The following is an 8744-nucleotide window of genomic DNA, read 5'->3' as shown; positions in this document are numbered from 1 at the left end:
GTTACAGCTTCAGAAAGAGAGGGCAGCAAGTGTCATGTCCTATAACGTCCCCAGCAATGTTTATTTTTTCTTTAATTAATCTCCAGGGCTGCCTGGAGAGAAGCACTGCCCATGTGGGTGGCGGGCAGTTAGTGGGTTGGGCTCGTGTAGCTGCTGATGCGACCTGAATGGGAGGCCGCACCGGCGGCCTCTTTATTCCAAGGAAGATCCAACGATGATGACCAGAAAGCCCTGTGCTTTCCTTCCCTCTGGGCCACCACACACATGGTGGGGCAGGGCCAAGAGGACGCTGGCCACAGGACCACGGCATGTGGCTGTACAGCCCTCCCATCACCACCCGTTTGATGTCTCTGGGATGATCCTGTCCCTTAAACCTATTGTCACAGACACACCCTCTGTGTACTATGCGGGGGGCTCCATTCAGAAGCAGCTTGGGCAAGCAGTCCATGCTGAAACCCTCGAGGTCCTCCACCCAGCCCAGGCTTGGCATTTGCAGAGGTGACCTAGCCACCCACCCACACTGTGTCCTGGGACTATAATCATCTGCCCTCAGGGCCAGCCTTCTGTCCCTTCAGGAGTGCCCACGACAACCCCAAATGTCTCTAGAAGCATCAGACCCCTGAGGCGTAGCTTCAGGACCCGCTCAGCTCCGGAGTGAGCCCAGGTGTGGAGCAGAGCAGGTCCAAGACCAGGAGGGAAGACCAGGAGGGAAGAGGGCTGGTGATGGTGGCCACAGGGAGGGGCCCTGGAGAGTCAGGACCATGAGAGAGGAGGGGCGGGGTCGCCGGCAAGGACTAGCCTCTTAGACACTGCTGAAAAGGAGGCTGTCTTGTGTCTCTTGGCTTTTCTGTGAGTACCTGGGAATCTGCTAGGACCCTCGCAGGGTCTCACTCGGGTCTAACCTCTTGAGGACCAGGACAGCGTCCTCGGCCGTGATGTGCTCAGCACAGACCACAGGGCATCTGCTGAGTAAATGCACAACTTGCCACAATTATAAGAGTCAAATAGAATCACTGAAAATCACCAAAAGCTATGCAAAAGTGGGTGCATCACGCAGTGAGTAAATCTCCTTGTACCTGAACTTTGCATAACTGCAGGTATAAAAACTGCAAGAATTTGACGGAATAAGAAATGAAGGTTGACCCATCCCAGGGCAGAACCCCGCTGGTGGCCATGACTGTGGGTAAAGGTCTAACAGCTGGCTCTCAGGAACAAAAACATATGCATGTATGTATGTGTACAAGCCTATTGTAAATTCTACTAAAGTGTCTGGAGCACATAGTTTACAAGTAATTTAAAAAATACACAATACTCTTCATTGTAATTTCCAACCAATTGACTCTCACAGAATACTTCTGTGGATTTTTGGCGAACTCTCGTCTCTACAGGTAACCTATGCCTGTAATCGATCAGCGAGGGTCCTTCCCACGCCCACGTTGGTGGATTTTTTTTTTTTTGCATTAACGGATAGGACAAAAATGAAGCCACAGAACTCAGTCTGATCCTCTCGTTTGCCAACGGCTTCTTGGCTGAACTGGATTATAGCTCCTAGTACTGTGCTGTTCACACTGTATTGGCTTCAACACAGTATTAAGTTTAATCTGCACTGTTAACGTTTTCTCTGTCCTTTTATTGAGTCAAGACACTCTGCAAAGCAATAAAGCAAGTGCTGATTTGCAGGTACGCCCACATCTGGGGGGTAAACATTCCTGCCACGACCTAGTTCAAGCCACACCTCACAGGACTGACACAGGGTGGGAGCAATGGTCAGTGGTAATTGTGGGTGGAACTAGGAAAGGGGAGACACAGTGTGTGGGGTGTCTTAGGCACACACACTGTGCACCCGATACCAAGACCAGGGATTTAATTATAGTTACAGAACAAAAGGCGTATGTATCCGCTTCACAAATAAAAATAACCATTTGATAGGAGCTGGGAGATGACAGGGGGAGGGAGAGGCAAAGGGGCAGGCAGGGCACCCAGCTCACCTTGCAGGGCTAGAAAGAGGCCTGCGCATATTGGCTTAAACCAGCTTCGGAGGCTGCTGCTGAGCTCTCTCCTCGGGAGCAGAGCGCCAGGAACGGGCACCTGGCTGTCTGCTGCCCTGCGTTCACTTTTGTCTGGTTCCTGGCTGCTCCCTCTGGGCCCCGGGGGTCCCCTCATCTGTTAGTCTCCTCTCCACTCCTCTTTGCCGAGCCCCTCTTACAACACAGCACTCTAAAATAGCTTTTCTTTATTAAAATCCATTTGCTCTAAAGCTCTTAGGCAGCATTATGAATACTGGTTTTAAACATTAGCCAGAGGATTACAGATAAAATAGAAACTATTTCTCAAAGAAATTTCCTCTAAAAATAGACCAGTTTCTGCTCTCACCTTATTTTACGGAAGCGCATCAGAGGGAATGCTGGACCTGTGTCCAGGTGAAGGTCACTTATGCCTCTTCATGTTATTCCCAGGAATTACTCAAGAACAGATGAAAAGAAAATAGAGGGGAGTCTAAAAAGAGATGTCCATGGAAACAGGTCTTCCCAGCCAGGGAACGAGAGTTTTCTGCATAAATAACTCAAATAAACCAGGACAAAAGCTGCGCCGACCCTGCGGGGCTCAGGACCCTGCCGTCTGGCTGGGTGTTACTGCCCACGGAGCTTGAAAAGCCTGTACCAAAGAGCTCCGGGAGCTGTTCCATTTGCCTGTCATTCTTCCCTTGAGCTCTGAAAGGCTTTCTCTCCCAAAATTCAGTTAGTCGTTCTGGAAGAAGCTGCAGAGACAGCCCGACTGACTGGGCTACTTAACTCCGTTCAAGTTACTGAAGATGAACAGATCGCTTTAGTGTCACGGGTACTTGATTTCATTCTCCATTTGCAACAGTGAAAATTGCATGATGGCATGGTAAAATACCCCCAAATTATAATTAATTCTAATTAGCCAACAAAATCTTAGTGCACTAAAATCTTCATTAACCAGAACTGAAATAGCCAGAATTGCCATGCTGTATTCCATTTATTTATAAGAGAGACAGATCAAGTAGAAATACAATCTAAAACCAAATTGTAATACAAATTTCAGGCAACATCCTGGGATTGGTCTAGCATTGCCCTCACCTGTAATGCAGACCACATTCAAATCTGCCCATGGGGACCATGCCTTGGTTGACCCCTCCATCTGTCCTGCCAGGCCCAAGTCCCCTCGCCCCTCCACACCCTGGGGGCATCAGGTCCTCCCCTCTTCTTCCTGGAGGCCTTCCTCCCAGCCTACATTTCTGCCTGGGCCCAGCCACTCGTGCTCATTTCAAACGCTGGGCTGCAGGCTTAGCTGACATTCCTTCCTTGACCTTTGTTTTCACTGCCTTTCAAGAATACATCACTTTTGCCTAGGAGAGTTTAGGACAGGACATACCTTCCACCCACCCCCATCCCAATACCCATGGACCTCACTGCTACAGCCCCCAAATCTCAAGAAACATAACTCAAGGGGTGTGGGGAGAGGTGAGTGGGTGGGCTGTCTGGGAGCTAAGGGGCACCTCCCAGGTGGGCAAAGCATGAACAGGAAAGGCCTCTGTTACCCCACCTGGCCCACCTCACACACAAGGGGGAAAGGAGGCATCCCTCTCACCCCTCAGCCCAGACTGCACGGAGCTTGTTTGCCTATGGCAGCCCTTCTCTCCCCATTACTGGGCAGGTTAACTTCACGTGGAGGGGGTGACACCACCCATCTCAAAGTGGAAATGACCCCCAGAATCCCTTCTGGTGCGAAGACCTTCAGCGAACTGTCCAGGCCGGTGCCACCCACTCCTGTCTCTGAGGCGTCTCAGCCTATTTCCCAGGGGCTCCTTCCCCCAACTCTTCCCTGGTCTCCTGCCCCCCCCCCCCCTTTCCCCCCCCCCCCCGCACTCCCTGCAGAGCCCTGGGCTGGACAAGGGGCGGAGTCCTGGCAGCCTAGGTCCCCGCGGAGAAAGGAACCTCCCCCCCCCACCCCCGACCTCCGAACAAAGCAAAAAAAATCTAACAAGGAAGCGAGGACCTTAGTTGGCCGCGGGCCGTTAGAACCCAAACGAAGCTAAGACGGACAGCAGAACCGAGGCCATTAGAACATGTTAAAGTGATGACCGTCCCTTCTTGATCATTAATATACACTTAGAAAATCGTAATTCCCATGACGTCCCTGTTAGAGAAAACCTTAGGCTGAAGATGAAAAACGACATTTTGTGTCCGTGTGGGCGATAACCCGCACTTAGAAGCTTAAAGCCGGCTGGGAATTGCGAGGGGCCCCGCGCAGGCGCAGAGCTGAGCGCCGGATCACCGCACGTCTTCGCTGCCAGGGGAGGTGAGTGTTCGGTGAGAGAGGAGAGGTGGTAGAGGACATTCGGAAGGTAAGGGTCAAGATGATGGTCAGACGAGCTGAGGTGTGGGCCTTCTGCCGGCTGGAAAGCCGAGTAGAGCGTATGCCTTCGAACTGGGCAGTCCCAGAAGGCCTCGACCGGAGCAGCCGGGACCATAAAGGGACTCGCAGGCGCCTGAGTGGCGACGAAGACGGCGCTGCGCAGGCGCGGTGTGACCATCGGGCCCGCGCAGGCGCAGTCTGGCGGCGGCCCCTGAGCACGCGCGGAGTGGACGCCCGTGGTTGGCAGGCGGGTTGAACAGGCTCGTCTACTGTGTCAGGTGTGTCTCGCCCGTCTCTGTCGCCTGTCATGCTTTCCGCAGGGGCGTTTGTGGTGTGCGGCCGCCGCCATGTAGGAGCCTCCGCAGGGAGCCGGCCCTGCCTCTCACGCGCGCGGCTCAGGCCTGCTCTCCCCTCGGCGCGCATCGGGGCGACGCACTCTGCCCTTCTAGCCCGCGCCGGCCGGTGACGCCATCGGAAGGCGACCGGAAGAGCCGGCGCCGCGTGTCCGTCCGACTATGGCTCCGCGTCACCTCCGGCCCCTCCCCTCTTCCTGTGTCCCCTCTCCGTATCCCGTCCCTTTTTCCCTTTTCTGACTGCAAAGTGGGCCTCTTTAACCTGTTTCTGGGTCCCGTGGGGAAGAATGAGAAGCAGAGTAGGAGGCGAGGGAGCAAGGAGCGAAGGAAGGTCCTCCCTGCAGATTGTCTGCAATCAGGCCACACTTTGGTTGGAGCAGGTGCACGGATGAATTTGTCTCTTTCAAGTAAACAGGTGTTTAATAACGGTTTCACATTTATATTTAGTATGTTGTCATCACTGCTAAGAGTGGAGACCTCCCTGGCCAGCAAGGGGACCGACCACCCAGGATGACCGACCTTCCAGGGGCTCGGCCCTGGGTGCCCTGTGGGAGAGCTGGGGCCAGGCAGGCTTCTACTGGGGTCTTGCAAGGAGGGGTTGGGGAGGGTGTGTGCCTGGCCTCTGCCCTCACCTCCCTCTTCTCCCAGCCTGTCTTAGCTAAGGTCCTCCAGCTCAGAGGTTACTGTGTAGGTTTAGCCTCTCCGACTTCTTCCTGTTGTTTAGTCACTCGTTACCTCGTGCACCAAGAGGAAGGCGTCCTGGAGCTGCATCCTTCCTGCGTGGGCCATGGGGGCGTGAGTGCGAGGAGTGGGTAAGACTATGGGCATTCGTGCAAAATAAACGTGTTGAAATGTTAGCTGTGTGTGTTCACTTTATGTTTTGCCTTTTACCCTCATTTCAAGCCTATGGTTTATGTAAGTCATTGTTCCAAGGATTTTAGTTTGCTTTAAATCAGAATTACTCTGAAGTTAATACGTAAGCAGATTCTCATGAAAGAAAAAAAACTAGGTGGGGAAGGGGATGCAAGGAGAGTGCTTACGAGAAGTTCTGATCTAAAAATAATCCAGAACGACCATTTCTTGCCACCTCTCCAGGGTAATTGATACATATTGTGGGGGAGTTGCTTTGAGGCTATGCCAGCATCCTGTTTCTCCTCAGATTTTTGCCCAGTTTCTGGAAATAGTTATTACAGGGTTGTTTGCCTAATGGTGATATTCTATTTCCCTCATTCCTTCCTTTTTTAGTTATTTATTTTTGGCTGTTCCTGGAGGCATGCAGGATCTTAGTTCCCTGACCAGGGATTGAACCCGTGCCCCCTGCATTGGGAGCTTGGAGTCTTAACCACTGGACTGCCAGGGAAGTACCCCCTTCCTCATTTTTTTAAAAAAAATATTTGTTTATTTATTTGGCTGAGCAGGGTCTTAGTTGCGGCTTGCCAGCTCCTTAGTTGTGGCATGCGAACTCTTAGTTGCAGCATACATGTGGGATCTAGTTCCCTGACCAGGGATTGAACCTGGGCCCCCTGCATTGGGAGCGTGGAGTCCTAACCACTGTGCCACCAGGGAAGCCGCTTCCTCATTTGTTAATAACATTTTTTCTGTAGGAAAACACTTTCTTCTTCCACATTTATTTATTTGAATATTTATATGAGTATGGGCTGAGATCTTTTGGTCTATGGGAGATTAGCCAATACTGTCATTATTAATTAATGGCACACTCATTATATTAATAAGTAAAGATTACTTTTTCCTCAAATCATTCCAGCTCTGGCCATTAGGAGCCCTTGATATCAGACTCCTTGATATTTACTCCGTGAAGTCCTCAAGGATGTCCTTCTTTCCAACATCCTGTTTGCAGCTGGAGATGTGGGGTCAGTTTGCAAGGAAAAAGAAGTTCAGACGGCTGGTCCCTGGAGAGGCGATTTACTGCATAAATGGCGAAATCGAAGGATGAACACTGATGGTGGCAGTGATGGTAATGTGGCCATTTGTCGGGTGTATTGGGTAGTGGGTGAAGCATTTGGGACACGTTTTTTTATTAAACCCTCATCGTAAACCTAAGCCTCACCTTCGCTATCCTGGTTTTACCCAGGAGGAGGTTGAGTCTGGGAGCCTCAGGGCCTGAGCTGGGTTCACGCTGCGTAAGAAGAGGAGGGAGGGGTTACAGGGAGCCTGTCCTTCTCCATTTGCTGGGCATCCACGCTTGGAGGGAATCCCCACAAGGCAGAGCAGTGCTGCGCTTGCCTACGTCCTTTGCAACAGCTCCATCCTTGCAGGGCAGCTGATAAAAAGGGCCCTTTCTGGGGCTTCCCTGGTGGCGCAGTGGTTGAGAGTCCGCCTGCCGATGCAGGGGACACGGGTTCGTGCCCCGGTCTGGGAAGATCCCAATGCCGCGGAGCGGCTGGGCCCCTGAGCCATGGCCGCTGAGCCTGCGCATCCGGAGCCTGTGCTCCGCAACAGGAGAGGCCACAACAGTGAGAGGCCCGCGTACCACAAAAAAAAAAAAAAAAAAAAAAAAAAAAAAAAAAAGGGCCCTTTCTGTGTGCACGTGGGCATATGTTACACCCATTCCCAGTGGAGCTCCAGGGGCTAAAAATAACCACGTGTTTTCTGTTTTATCCAGAAAAGAGGAAATGTGCAGTGTTATTTCATAACATTTACTATTTTGGAAAACTTGAATTTTGTCCGCATGTATTTTTAAAATGTCTTTGGAGCTGTCCTTGGAGGAAAAGACACGATGCAGATTTCACCAAAGGTCCGTCTGCTTTGTTGTCCACATCTTCAGGAAACAGCTCCATGGAGAAGGGGAACCATCCCTCAACACACATGGCCAAGGGATGGACGTGCAAGCAACCCCCCAGATCAGGTCATGGGGGTCCTAGGAGGAAAGCCAGCTCTCAAGGGGCCCTGGGACCTCTCAGCCCAGGCCAGAGGGGAGAAGGGACCTGCTCAGGGTCCCTTGGCATGGCCTGTTCTGCGTACAAGGGGAGGCGTGCTGCCCCACGGCCACCGGCTGCCTGCAAGAGAGCCAGGCTTCATGGTCCAGGCTCAGCATCGGACCTTCCCCTGACCCCCCTTGGGCTTTGTGCGGCCTTTGTTTCTTGAGGCTTGTTTGCTCCTATGTGAGCCAGTACCGCTGAGACACTGTCCCGGTTGTTTTTTTTTTTGCGGTACGCGGGCCTCTCACTGTCGTGACCTCTCCCGCTGCGGAGCACAGACTCTGGACGCACAGGCTCAGTGGCCATGGCTCAAGGGCCCAGCCGCTCCGCGGCATGTGGGATCTTCCCGGACCAGGGCACGAACCCGTGTCCCCTGGATCGGCAGGCGAACTCTCAACCACTGTGCCACCAGGGAAACCCTGTCCCGGTTGTTTTTAAGGCTCCCCTGTAGGAGACTACCAGGCTGATGGTCACAGGCTGGTGATACCAGTGCAGCTCCGCGCCCTTCCTTCTCACTGAGACTCGGAAAGTTAAGAAATATGGAAAGAACAAACAAACAAAGTAAAGGAGACACAAGTCGCCCACAGCACAGGAAGCTGGGAACGTGGGTGTGTAATCACTGAGACCATAGGGATATTTCTGGCGAGCCAAGGGCAGAAGGACTATGGGCAGGTGTGGTTATGGCCGCACCTGCAAGAGCGCCCTTCCTACCCAGACCCTCTTGCATGTGCAGACTTGAGCAGAGGCACTGGGGTGGGGCTGGGAGGGAAGTGTTAGAATATGTGGAAAGAACACGTTTCCTATAGATATTCAGTGGTAATTTGAAAATGTAACAGACAAGCTGAAACCTGATCTCAATTGGACAAGCTAGGAACAAAGTCATCCAGGAAGGCAGAGGCTTAATGTGAGAAAGCTCAGTGTCACTGAGGTTATAAAAATGGTGTGACAGGGCTTCCCTGGTGGCACAGTGGTTGAGAGTCCACCTGCCGATGCAGGGGACACGGGTTCGTGCCCCGGTCCAGGAAGATCCCACATGCCGCGGAGCGGCTGGGCCCGTGAGCCATGGCCGCTG

The 8744-nt window shown here is 52.4% G+C and overlaps 1 long non-coding RNA gene across 2 annotated transcripts; it reads left to right on the top strand.

The window, feature by feature from the left end:
- Positions 1-4305: 4305 nt before the first annotated feature.
- Positions 4306-6925, top strand: LOC113630327 (uncharacterized). Of its 2 annotated transcripts, none has more exons than XR_003436891.1 (2): positions 4306-5545; positions 6592-6925. It is a non-coding gene; the product is annotated as an uncharacterized LOC113630327 (long non-coding RNA). The 2 variants fall into 2 exon arrangements; XR_003436890.1 differs by having other exon boundaries at positions 6499-6925.
- The last annotated feature ends 1819 nt before the right edge of the window (positions 6926-8744 follow it).

This window comes from Aethalodelphis obliquidens, unplaced genomic scaffold (genome assembly GCF_003676395.1).
Source record: "Aethalodelphis obliquidens isolate GAN/ISIS:26980383/991018 unplaced genomic scaffold, ASM367639v1 scaffold30, whole genome shotgun sequence".
Classification (NCBI taxonomy): domain Eukaryota; kingdom Metazoa; phylum Chordata; class Mammalia; order Artiodactyla; family Delphinidae; genus Aethalodelphis; species Aethalodelphis obliquidens.
The sequence above is the reverse complement of the archived record's forward strand: the minus strand, read 5'-3'. Positions and strand labels throughout refer to the sequence as shown.